Here is a 12,050-nt window from a genome sequence, read left to right as displayed (position 1 = left end):
CAGACACCAGCCACTGATCTTTTCTGTATATAAAATATACGATTTATTCTTCTATGAAAACCGATTTAGTGACGATAAGTTTACATATATACGTATTATACATATGTACGTATTATATTTCAACTAATTTAACATAACAATTAGTTGAAATAATTGTTTCAACTAATTGTTAGTTAGTTGAAACTAACAATTAGTTAGGTTACACCTTGGATGTGTGGAGTGCAAGCACAATGACTTGGTCACTTGGGGGAAAGTGGCTCCTCACATGCACAGGCTTTCCAACCCATACCAACTTCAGAAGAACGCAAGGAGCAGTGGGAACAAGGCCAAGCAGACAATAAGTTCACTTGAAGTAATACTAACAGCAAACTTTAACTACACAACCCTAAAATTCTTGCAATCATTTTCTATGTTGAACATTTCCAAATTTTGCCTACAATTCCCCCAGATAGTATTAAGTGACTGTGTCTAGTGACTTTTTAAAACAATTTTTAAATGGTTTCAACTGTTCTAGTTGAACAAATAATATATACCGGTATTTGTTCTATTTGTTTACCCTTAAGTTTTCTATTGAAATTCACAATTATTCTTACTTTTACTTAAAACATCTCAGAACGTGTTCATTATTAATTCCACCGCCGTCATTATTCGTGTGTTATCCCAGAGTTTTTCTCACTACCTGCTGGTTTAGTGTTAGCTTTCCCCACTCACTCACACCTGCCCTCCTGCCTCTTCATGAACATGCTCACTTCTTCTAACCGGGCAGCAGCTTATCTGAACTTTTTCCTCTATTAAGGAAGGAAGGAAGGAAGGAAATGGGTTAGGTTTTATTTTATTGACGGAGCGAGCAAAAGCGAGCAGAGAGTTTGAGTAAGTCTGAACGTGAGGAGAAGTTTTGAGAAGAAAGACATGAAGTCCTGCTTTCAAAATGAAATTGTGTGCTTTTGAATTATGGCAGAAAAAGTCCTCCATACCTGTGGAAGCAATATTTAGTTTAGTACTTTAACGTTTTCTTTCTTTTGGTTAATTCAGAACTTAAGATCCAGAGAAACTCCTATTAGTTTAGGACTACTTATTCTTATTCTTATTAAACACGGAGAACCAATATTTAGTTGTTTTTTAGTTGTTTCTTCTTGTTTTACTTTTGGTTTTATTGTTTTGTTTGTATTTCCTTCATGAAGAACGCAATTTGTATTGTATTTCCTTGTTGCTGGAAATGTGCTATATAAATAAAATTACCTTCCTTTATGTCTTTATGTTAAGACCCATTTTGGAAGAATGGTCCCAGAAGCACATTTGTGAGTTCAAGGCCCGGCCCAAGGCATAAGCAAACTAAGCAGCCGCTTAGGGCCTCAAGGCCCCCCTCAGTGGAACTGATTTTTTTTTTTTAGTAATAATTTCTATGTCATTATAATATCAAAAATACACAATTTCACTGTGAAGTGATTTGATTTTACAAAAATATATATTTGTAGAAATTATTATTTTATTGATAAAAAAAATAAAAATGAATTGCTCTTGGTCTGGTGGTCGCGGTAGGTACCGCACGCTTCGCCGGTAACATGAGCTGCTGTGCAAAGTGCAGTGAGCATCCAAACGTCCAAAGCTCCGGTCAGAAGTTAAGTAAGCAAAACAATGTCTCACAAAAGGAGGGAGAAAAGAAAGAGGAAGAATAAAGAAAAAGCCAAGATAAAGGTTTGTTTTAATGTGCTTTTAATTTAAGATTAATCTTAAATGTAAGATTAATCTTACATTTAAGATTATATTAAATGTAATTTATAAAGCTATTAATAGAAAATTAGCTTGTACGGTTCAGTTCAACAGCCAAACATTTATGTATTTATGTGAAACTGAGTTTAAACTTTAAATTAGTTGATTCTCATCGGCTATTTTTGGCTTCAAAACCCATGTTTGATAATAAATAAAACTTCTCAATGTCTGAAATTGTCTAGCAAAATGTTTTTACGTCAGGCTACATAGTTGCTACATTGACGAGCTACTCTATGCTGTAATTGGGGATATGTTGTTTCATGAGCATAATCATTTTGTGGCTAAAACAAACATTATTTTTACATCAAATTCTAAGTTATGTGAAACTTCTGTTAAAATCATTTGAAGGCTCAGAAGTACCAATCCACTTTCTCAGGGGAGAAAAACTCACCTGTTATAAATTACAGTTTTAGCTATTGTAGTTACGCTTCAGAGAAATTAATTTAATCTAAGAATGTCATGAATATGTGTGTAGGGCTGCACCGATTCCAGTTTTCTGGCCGATCCCTGGTTATTGATCTTTAAAAAGCCTGACCTGCTGATTTTGATTTTGTCTGAAAATATAGCAAGAAAGTCACTGAGTTGGCAACAGTGGGGTGAATATTGTGGGGTGACCGACAGACTAACCTGATGGGCTAGTCTGTCGGTCAAACCTCTCACTGTAAAGCAGAAGAGGACAGAGGCTGATTTTTAAACCTTTGCTGACGAAGATAAGATTAGGGGATAAGATGGGATTCACGTGTAAGTATCGGCTAATCACGATCCCCCAAAATTAAGGAAATTGGCGCCCCGAAATCAACTGATTGATAACTCAGTTGACCAATCCTATTTCCTATATTATGTATATGTGAATTACATACATACATACAATACATAGGTATTGTATGTAAACAGCATGTAAACAGCACTGCCAGAGATGCAATAAGTTTATAGGAGGTGTGTGATCAGCAATCAGTCCACATTGTTAACAGAACTAGAGGGCCCCAAAACCAGCTTGGGCCCTGTGTGAGTTGGATGAGAAGGCCTGGTTCTCAGTCTCCGCTGTAATTCATCCCAAAGTTGTTGAGATCAGGCCATTCAAGTTCATCCACACCAGACTCTGTCATCCACCTTGCTTTGCGCACAGTCATATTGGAAGAGGAAGGGACCAGCTCCAAAATGTTCCCACAAATTTGAGAGCATGGAATTGCTCAAAATGTGCTGGAGCATTCAGAGTTCTTTTCACTGAAACTAAGGGGCCAAACCCAGCTCCTGGATAAACAACCCCCTCCACTGTGCCAAACTTTACACTTGGCAGACAAGTACTGGCAATGCAGTCAGACAAGTACTGGCAACCTCCAAACCCAGACTTGCCAGATGGAGAAGCGCGATTCTCCAGAGAATGTGGAGTAACAGTGTTCTAGAATCCAATGCTTTACACCACTGCATCTGACACTTTGCACTTGGTGATGTGCAATGCCAGATAGCTTGGATGCAGCTGGTTTCCATGGTTTTCAAATTAGCTCAAGAACAGTGTTCATGAAATGTCATAATCTGAAGACCACATGAAATTTGTATATAAGGTCTGTAGTGATTGACTCTACAGAAAGTTGGCGACCTCTTCACACTATGCACTTCAGCATAGTTTATGTAGCCTACAAATTTGTGGCTAAGTTGTTGTTTCTAACCACTTCCATTTTCTTATAATACAGTTGACTGTGGAGAGAGAAGAAATTTCATGAATTGTTGCACAAGTGGTATCCTATTGTTTCAATTCGGTGTTACCAAGAGGTCGTGGGTGGAGAAAGAGCAGAACACTGAGAGGGAATAGCGTAGCTGTCCAGACTTTCATGCAACCTCCATTTTAACCTGTCTCGCCTCTCCTTGGGCTGCCACTTTATCGTGGTGGAGGGGTTTGAGTGCCCCAATGATCCTAGGAGCTATGCTGTCTGGGGCTTCATGCCCCTGGTAGGGTCACCCAAGGCAGACAGGTTAGGACCTGTCTGCCTCACCTAGGGGTGAGGGACCAGACAGAGCGCAACCCGAAGACCCCAATGATGAACGGCACCATTGGACTTTGTGTTCCCTCACCCGGACGCGGGTCACCGGGGCCCCACTCTGGAGCCAGGCCTGGAGGGGGGGCACGATGGCGAGCGCCTGGTGGCCAGGCTTTTACCCATGGAGCCCGGCCGGGCTCAGTCCGAAGAGGAAACATGGGCCCCCCCTCCCATGGGCCCACCACCCGTGAGAGGGGCCAAAGGGGTCGGGTGCATTGTGTGATGGGTGGCGTCCGAGGGAGGGGACCCTGGCGGTCCGATCCTCGGTTGCAGAAGCTGGCTCTTGGGACGTGGAATGTCGCCTCTCTGGTGGGGAAGGAGCCGGAGCTAGTGTGTGAGGTCGAGAGGTTCCGGCTAGAAATAGTCAGTCTCACCTCGACGCATGGCTCTGGTTCTGAACATACTTCCACCCTGGAGTTGCCCAAGGTGAGAGGCGTCGGGCAGGAGTGGGCATACTTGTTGCTCCCCATCTCGGCGCCTGTACGTTGGGGTTTACCCAGTGAATGAAAGGGTAGCCTCCCTCCGCCTACGGGTGGGGGGACGGGTCCTGACTGTCGTTTGTGCTTACGGGCCGAACGACAGTTCAGATTACCCACCCCTTTTGGAGTCCTTAGAGGGGGTACTGGAGAGTGCTCCTCCTGGGGACTCCCTTGTTCTGCTGGGGGACTTCAACGCTCACGTGGGCAATGACAGTGAGACATGGAGGGGCGTGGTTGGGAGGAACGGCCCTCTGGATCTGAACTTGAGCGGTGTTCTGTTGTTGGACTTCTGTGCTCATCACGGATTGTCCATAACGAACACCATGTTCAAGTATAAGGGTGTCCATATGTGCACTTGGCACCAGGACACCCTAGGCCCTAGTTCGATGATCGTTTCATCGGATTTGCGGCCATATGTCTTGGACACTCGGGTGAAGAAAGGTGCGGAGCTGTCCACTGAATGGTGGTGAGTTGGCTCCGATGGTGGGGGAGGAAGCCGGTCAGACCTGGCAAGCCCAAACATGTTGTGAGGGTCTGCTGGGAACGTCTGGCGGAATCCCCTGTGAGAAGGAGCTTTAACTCCCATCTCCGGCAAAACTTTGAACACGTCCCGGGGGAGGTGGGGGACATGGAGTCTGAGTGGACCGTGTTCCGTGCCTCCATTGTCGAGGCGGCCGATCAGAGCTGTGGCCGCAAGGGTTCAGCAACCCTCGAACCCGTTGGTGGACACCTTTGGTGAGGGATGCCGTCAGGCTGAAGAAGGAGTTCTATCGGGCCTTTTTGGCCTGTGGGACCCCAGAAGCAGCTGATGGGTACCGGCAGGCGAAGCGGCATGCGGCTCACCGGCTCACAATGGCAGGTGGTTGCTGAGGCAAAAACTCGGGCGTGGGAGGAGTTTGGAGAGGCCATGGAGAAAGACTTCCGTACGGCTTCGAGGTGATTCTGGTCCACCATCCGGCGTCTTCGGGGGGGGGAAGCAGTACGGCACCAACACTGTTTATAGTGGGGATGGTGTGCTGCTGACCTCTACTCCTGCCATTATGAGCCGGTGGGCAGAATACTTCCAAGACCTCCTCCAATCCCACCAACATGCCTTCGTTTGAGGAAGCTGAGCCTGGGGACTCTGGGTTGGGCTCTCCAATCTCTGGGGATGAGGTCGCCGAGGTGGTTCAAAAGCTCCTCGGTGGCAGGGCCACGGGGGTGGATGAGATCCGCCCGGAGTTCCCTGCATGGGAGTTCGCCCAACCAGTCTACATGTGTTTTGTGGACTTGGAGAAGGCGTTCGACCGTGTCCCTCGGGGAGCCCTGTGGGAGGTTCTCCGGGATACTGTATGGGGTACTGGGCCCTTTGATACGGGCTGTCAGGTCCCTATATGACCGGTGTCAGAGTCTGGTCTTGCCGGCAGGAAGTCGGGCTCGTTTCCGGTGAGAGTTGGACTTCGCCAGGGCTGCCCTTTGTCACCGATTCTGTTCATCACTTTCATGGACAGAATTTCTAGGCGCAGCCAAGGTGTTGAGGGGATCCGATTTGGTGGCCTCATCTCTGCTTTTTGCAGACGATGTGGTCCTTTTGGTTTCATCAGATCTGCAGCTCTCGCTGGAGCGGTTCGCAGCCGAGTTTGAAGTGGCCGGGATTAGGATCAGTGCCTCCAAATCCGAGGCCGTGGTCTTGAGCCGGAAAAGAGTAGAGTGCTTCTCCGGGTCAGGGGGGGCGTCCTGCCCCAAGTGGAGGAGTTCAAGTATCTCGAGATCTTGTTCACGAATGGGGGAAGAAGGGAGCGGGAGATCGACAGGCGGATTGGCGCAGCGTTTGCCGTCAAGGGGAACTGTACCGGTCCGTCGTGGTGAAGAGAGCTGAGCCAAAAAGCGAAGCTCTCGATTTATCGGTCGATCTACGTTTCCACCCTCATCTATGGTCATGAGCTTTGGGTCATGACCGAAAGAACGAGATCGCGGATACAAGCGGCTGAAATGGGTTTTCTCCGTAGGGTGTCTGGGCTCTCCCTTAGAGATAGTCATCCGGGAGGGACTCAGAGTAGAGCCGTTGCTCCTTCACATCGAGAGGAGCCAGTTGAGGGGCCTCACCAGGGAGGCCCCTGGTGAGGTGTTCCGGGCACATCCCACCAGGAGGCGACCCCGGGGAAGACCCAGGACACGCTGGAGGGACTATGTCTCTCGGCTGGCCTGGGAACACCTTGGCCAGCCGAGGTGTTCCCAGCCTCGGGATTCCCCTGGAATCCTGAGGCTAAAGAAGCGGTTACATGTTTTACAGTCATCTGAAGTCATCTCGGTGGAAGAAGTGGCCGGGGAGAGGGAAGTCTGGGCCTCCCTTCTGAAGCTGCTACCCCCGCGACGCGACCCGACCCCGGATAAGCGGAAGAAGATGGATGGATGGATGGATGGATGGATGGATGGATGGATGGATGGATGGAGAACCCGTCTCGGGCACACCTAAAAAAACCAACGAAGAAGAAAGAAACAGCTCCTCTAGAGCACAGCACAATTTCTTAGCTATGGATCAACTATACATACAAGCTATGGATCTTGTATGTAACCACATTAATTCAAAAGGAAAAATAAATCATCTTACATATCACAGTTGGAATTCTCTGTTTCTCTCTGTTCCAAACAGAACATGATTCAGTCATAATCTTAAACAAAGAACATCCTGTCTTTCTGATTCAGCGATAGTGTGATCGTTCAGATAGATCTGAAGTAGTGATATATGGGGAGATAAGAGTCTGACTTCATCTGTATGAAGTCAGACTTTTGGTGACTTCATTCACCATTCACCATCATCATGCATCCTCTGGAGACATCCACAAGTTAATGTTGCTTAGTAATGCCCTGATTAAGGTGGGCTTTAAAGCTGTGGACATGTTCATTACTCTCTGCTGGCTGCATAATGAGTCCCACAGAGGAAAATTATTAACAGCCCCCATCCTTTCAAATTACAAGTTAGGTGCAAATCAAACTCAGTTCAACAATTGCTGTCTCTTTCAGTGCTAAAATGTCAGATCACACATCCAATCAGGCGCTGACTGATAGGAAAAGTGCAGGATATTTTCACCATGGATATATTTTTAAGAAATTGAATATCTCTTTTCACTGCTTTGCTGATGATGTGCAAAATATACAAGCCCCTCAAGAAACTACATAAAGATAACTCCCTACAGATTGCTTAACAGAAGTTAGTCAATGGATGACCCAAAATTTTCTTCACTTAAATCTAAATAAAACTCAAATTATTTTGTTTGTACAAAAGAAATTCTTGGTTCCCTTGCTGCTATTAGAAATCTTGGTGTCATTTTTGACAGTTGTCTGAAATTGAATAAGCAATTTCTGAATAAGCTCTGTTGTGAAAGGTCAGTGTATTTTCAGGCAGCTCGTTTTATCGTTTGAAATGAAAAATTAAAAAACAAAAATAAACTTGTTTTTCATTTCTTAAGGCAAAATTGAGATTTTTAATAATCTCATAACATTGGTCCATTTCTCAAACTTTTCCTACTTGATAGATGTGGGAAATACCTACATTTTTATACTTTTCTCCATGCGTGTTTGTGACATAACATTTTATAAATGTGCGGAAAAAATTAGTGGTGGTAGAGGGCCGAAATGGGTTAAATTTGGGGAATGTTTTCTGTCTGACGAGAGTTTCAAATCATAATCATACTTTTCTCCATGCGTGTTTGTGACATAACATTTTATAAATGTGTGGAAAAAATTAGTGGTGGTAGAGGGCCGAAATGGGTTAAATTTGGGGAATGTTTTCTGTCTGACTAGAGTTTCAAACCAACCAGATTGGTTTCAATTAATTATTTTTAGATTTTCTTTTCAGAGATAGAGTCTCTGAAAACATTTCACAAGGACTGAGACACAGACTGACCAGGTCAATAATAAGAGCTAAGGCAATGAGCTGCTGCGCTGAAGTAAATAAAAGAGAGAAGTTCAAATACATGCTGAGAGTGAAACACCTTCCTAAAGGTGAAGATATATCACAGATTTCAAAAGAAAATAAAAACGGGAGGAAGCGGATAATATAGGAAATAGCGCCCCCTTCTCTTCCGGAGTGCAATGGTCCCATTTCCCAATAAGGAAATGGGACCATTTCCCATTTCTGACCCGCCCCTTTCTGTTTGCTGCAGCAGGTCCTTCTCGCTTCATGGGTAATAACCAGGGGTGTCAAACTCCAATCCTGGAGGGCCATTGTCCTGCAGTTTTTTAGATGTGCCACGGATACAAAACACTGGAATGAAATGGCTTAATTACCTCCTTTTTGTGTAGATAAGTTCTCCAGAGCCGTGCTAAATACCTATCTATTCTATTCAGGTGTCCAGCAGAGGCACATCAAAAATTTGTAGGGCAGTGGCCCTCCAGGACTGGAGTTTGACCCCTGTGGGTTATTGGATTTGACTCGCATCAGAGGAGTATTGTTTTCAGCAGTGGCCAAAATAAAAGGAACCTTGACCAACATAGTTCATGTGTATTAATGATTTTGATGATGGTGTAGCCGCTCTCATCCGACTCATCTGTTGTATGTACTCTGCGTTGTGTGTAATTGGCAAAAGGAACCAGCAGACAAGGACGCCGGGGTGTATTGCAGCAGTAGGGCAGGTTTATTCTGTTTAAGAATATTCTCAGCACAGTAGTTCTTGGGCTCTGGCTTTCCCACACACACCTCTCCCCAGCGTAGCTCGGCGCAAACTGATACAGGACTGTATTAAAACCAACCAAAATTCTCTCAGAGGTTCACAAATAATAAAGTAAAATGTCAAGACAATTAAAATAAAACCCAAACAAAAATAATCTGCCCATTAGTTACAATTTTTATAGTTCAAATTGAAAAAAGGATTTTCCATTATAATATGAAAATACATTAGTACATTAATCTAACATCCAGATGACATTTTGAAGCAACTCACATACCTGTTTAAAACAAGAATATTCTAGCATAGCAGTTCTTGGGCTCTGGCTTTCCCACACACACCTTAACCAATCAAAAGAACAAAAATAACCACATTGGCACGGTAAACGCAATAAATGTCATTAACATGGCAATTAAATACCCAGTACAGTGCTGCGCTAAACATAAAACAGTTGGGGAACAATATGTAACAACTTGTGAGTTTGGCAAACATACATTTTAGGACATCTTGAATACTTTAATACACAAACAGTAGACAGCTTTGTACGCTTACCTCTCTCCAGTGCAGGGGAGTTGTTTTTTAATTTTTCATTTCAAACGAAAAAACCTGAAACACACGGACCCGTGAAGACTAGCTTTTTTCATCTGTGGCTTCTAGCAAAATCAAAGCCAGCTTCTGTTTTAAAGAGTTTGAGAAACTTATCAATGCTTACACATTTAGACTATTTCAACTCATTATATAAAAATGAACGTCTCCAAATGATTCAAAATGCCACATCTGGACTTTGAAATGGAACATGGAAATGAGAAGCCAATACACCAGTATTCTTCTATGCATTGGCAAGGTGCTCTTATCGGATTGACTTCTTCATAACCATTCCATTTCTAGAACACTTTGGTCAAAAAATAAATTGCTCTTACATTTTCCCAGAACCAGACTGAAAAGCAGACTTCTCTGCAGAATGTCCTGGTCACGGTTTGACTAGAACAACTTGGAAGTTGTTCACACTTGACTGAAAAACCACTTCAGCAAAAGTTGTGTATCATGAGAAGGCATTTGCCGACACTGCTCCTAATTTGTAGAACACTTCAAATCACTTCTTAAAACTCATTTTTATTCTTTAGTTATAAAGAATAAAAATGTCTATAAGGCCTGACATTGTAATTTACAGTACTTGCTCTGTCTGTTTTAACTTGTGTTTGATTTTCATGTGTTTTATGAATACTGGACAGTATTCATCTTTTTAAGTTAAGTTAATATTTTTTTTCCTAAAAGTGCTTTATAAATAAAATTTATATTGACATTGACATTGACCATGGGCTCTGTTCATGTATGAACATGTATGTGAGGTATTGCAGATATTTCAGATATTTTATGAATACTATCCTATGTATCCTATGTAAATACTATGTATTTATACAACACAAGTTGATCCACAAATTAGGAGCAGTGACAGCAAATGACTGGTCTCTGCTTTTCAGTCTGGTTCTGGGAATATGCAAGAGCACCCTTGTCCCTTAGAGGGGTCGGGAGGGGTGCTGGTGTCCATCTCCAGCTAACGTTCCGGGCGAGAGGCGAGGTACACCCTGCACAGGTCACCAGTCTGTCGCAGGGCAACACAGAGACAGATACAACCATGCACACACACACACCTAGGGAGAATTTAGAGAGACCAATTAAATTAAAAACAGTCATGTTTTTGGACTGTGGGAGGAAGCCTGAGCACCCGGAGAGAACCCACACAGGCACAGGGAGAACATGCAATCTTCGTGCAGAAAGACCCCGGGCCAGGAATCGAACCTTCTTGCTGCAAGGCAACAGTATGCCATGGAGAACAGAACATGTCATGAAAACCAAGACATGCTTGGGTTTCATGTCTTAAAGGTCACATAGCTTAATTTCTCTTTAATGAGTATTTGGTATGACATTAAACATGGTCAGCTTTGAAATGTGTTTTGCTTCAGATTAAATTCTGATTTACAATCAGATTACACAAGCTACAGATGTGGGTGAAATGCTTTGTTTCACCTACATCTTGTGTAGTTGCACATTTCATTAAATCTGGGTATGTTACTAACACATACTCAGATGTGTTAGTGATATCAGATATTTTGTTGTAAATCTGACATCCTGCCGAAAAAAACCCCAAACAATGGGGTTGTTGCAAAATTTTGCAACATTTTGCTATGTTGCAAAATTTCTTAAATAAAAAAAGTTTGTTTAGGTTTCCTGTTATCGTCTTCTTCGTGGTTTGTGCCGGTGGCAAAATTTGGTTGTTGATCATGTGACTCGCTATGCAAAAATTGTGTTTCCATTGCAGTTTTGAACTGCCTATCAAAAACAAGCTTGCTTTTTAAATTGTCATTTTTCCATTAAGCAAATTTAGTTTTGAAAAGTCAAATTGGTCAAATGTCAATATGGTCAGTGGAAGCGCAGCTATTGTCGAGTCTTTGCCATGTTATTTTTAGTGACTATGGAAACTTTTTGGCTATGGTTTGTGGACACTCAAGAGCAGTTCAGACCAAGTCACATCCTTGGGGATTTGTTACTGAACTACAGATATATACTAAATTTAATATTCCCTGTTCATAGATTTTTTTGGAATGTAACTCAAAATTATTTGTCTAAAATTAGCCAGTTTGTGGATTTTGTTCTAAAACACATCTTAAATATTTGAAAGACAATGCACCTTGGGAAACTGAAAGAAACAATGCCCACATGCTGGCACTTGCAATTCAGGCAATTCAGGTCTGTTTTTCATTTTCTCACGTTCTGACTGGCTGTACTTTATCTGTGTGGTTAACACAGACAATCTGTATCAAATTTGAATACAAATGTAAAGTTAAATGCTGCATCAAACCGGAACATATTGTTTCTCATTCTTCCGCTGCGGGTCTGCTCTCATTTAGACCGGACCTGTCCTGATGGGGGCACATCGCCTTTTTTTTTAGTTTGCTTTATTTTTAGACTATCTGAAAGTCATTATGAATTGAAAAATACAAAAGAAAGCAGCTGAAGATATAAAAGTAGTTCAACAATATCGATTACTGCATTTAAAAATTCAGATGCCTAGACTGCCCAGACACACGGAAAAACAAGCAAAAAGCCACTGAAGACCG

The sequence above is a fragment of the Xiphophorus couchianus genome, chromosome 15 (genome assembly GCF_001444195.1).
Source record: "Xiphophorus couchianus chromosome 15, X_couchianus-1.0, whole genome shotgun sequence".
Lineage (NCBI taxonomy): Eukaryota > Metazoa > Chordata > Actinopteri > Cyprinodontiformes > Poeciliidae > Xiphophorus > Xiphophorus couchianus.
The sequence above is the reverse complement of the archived record's forward strand: the minus strand, read 5'-3'. Positions refer to the sequence as shown.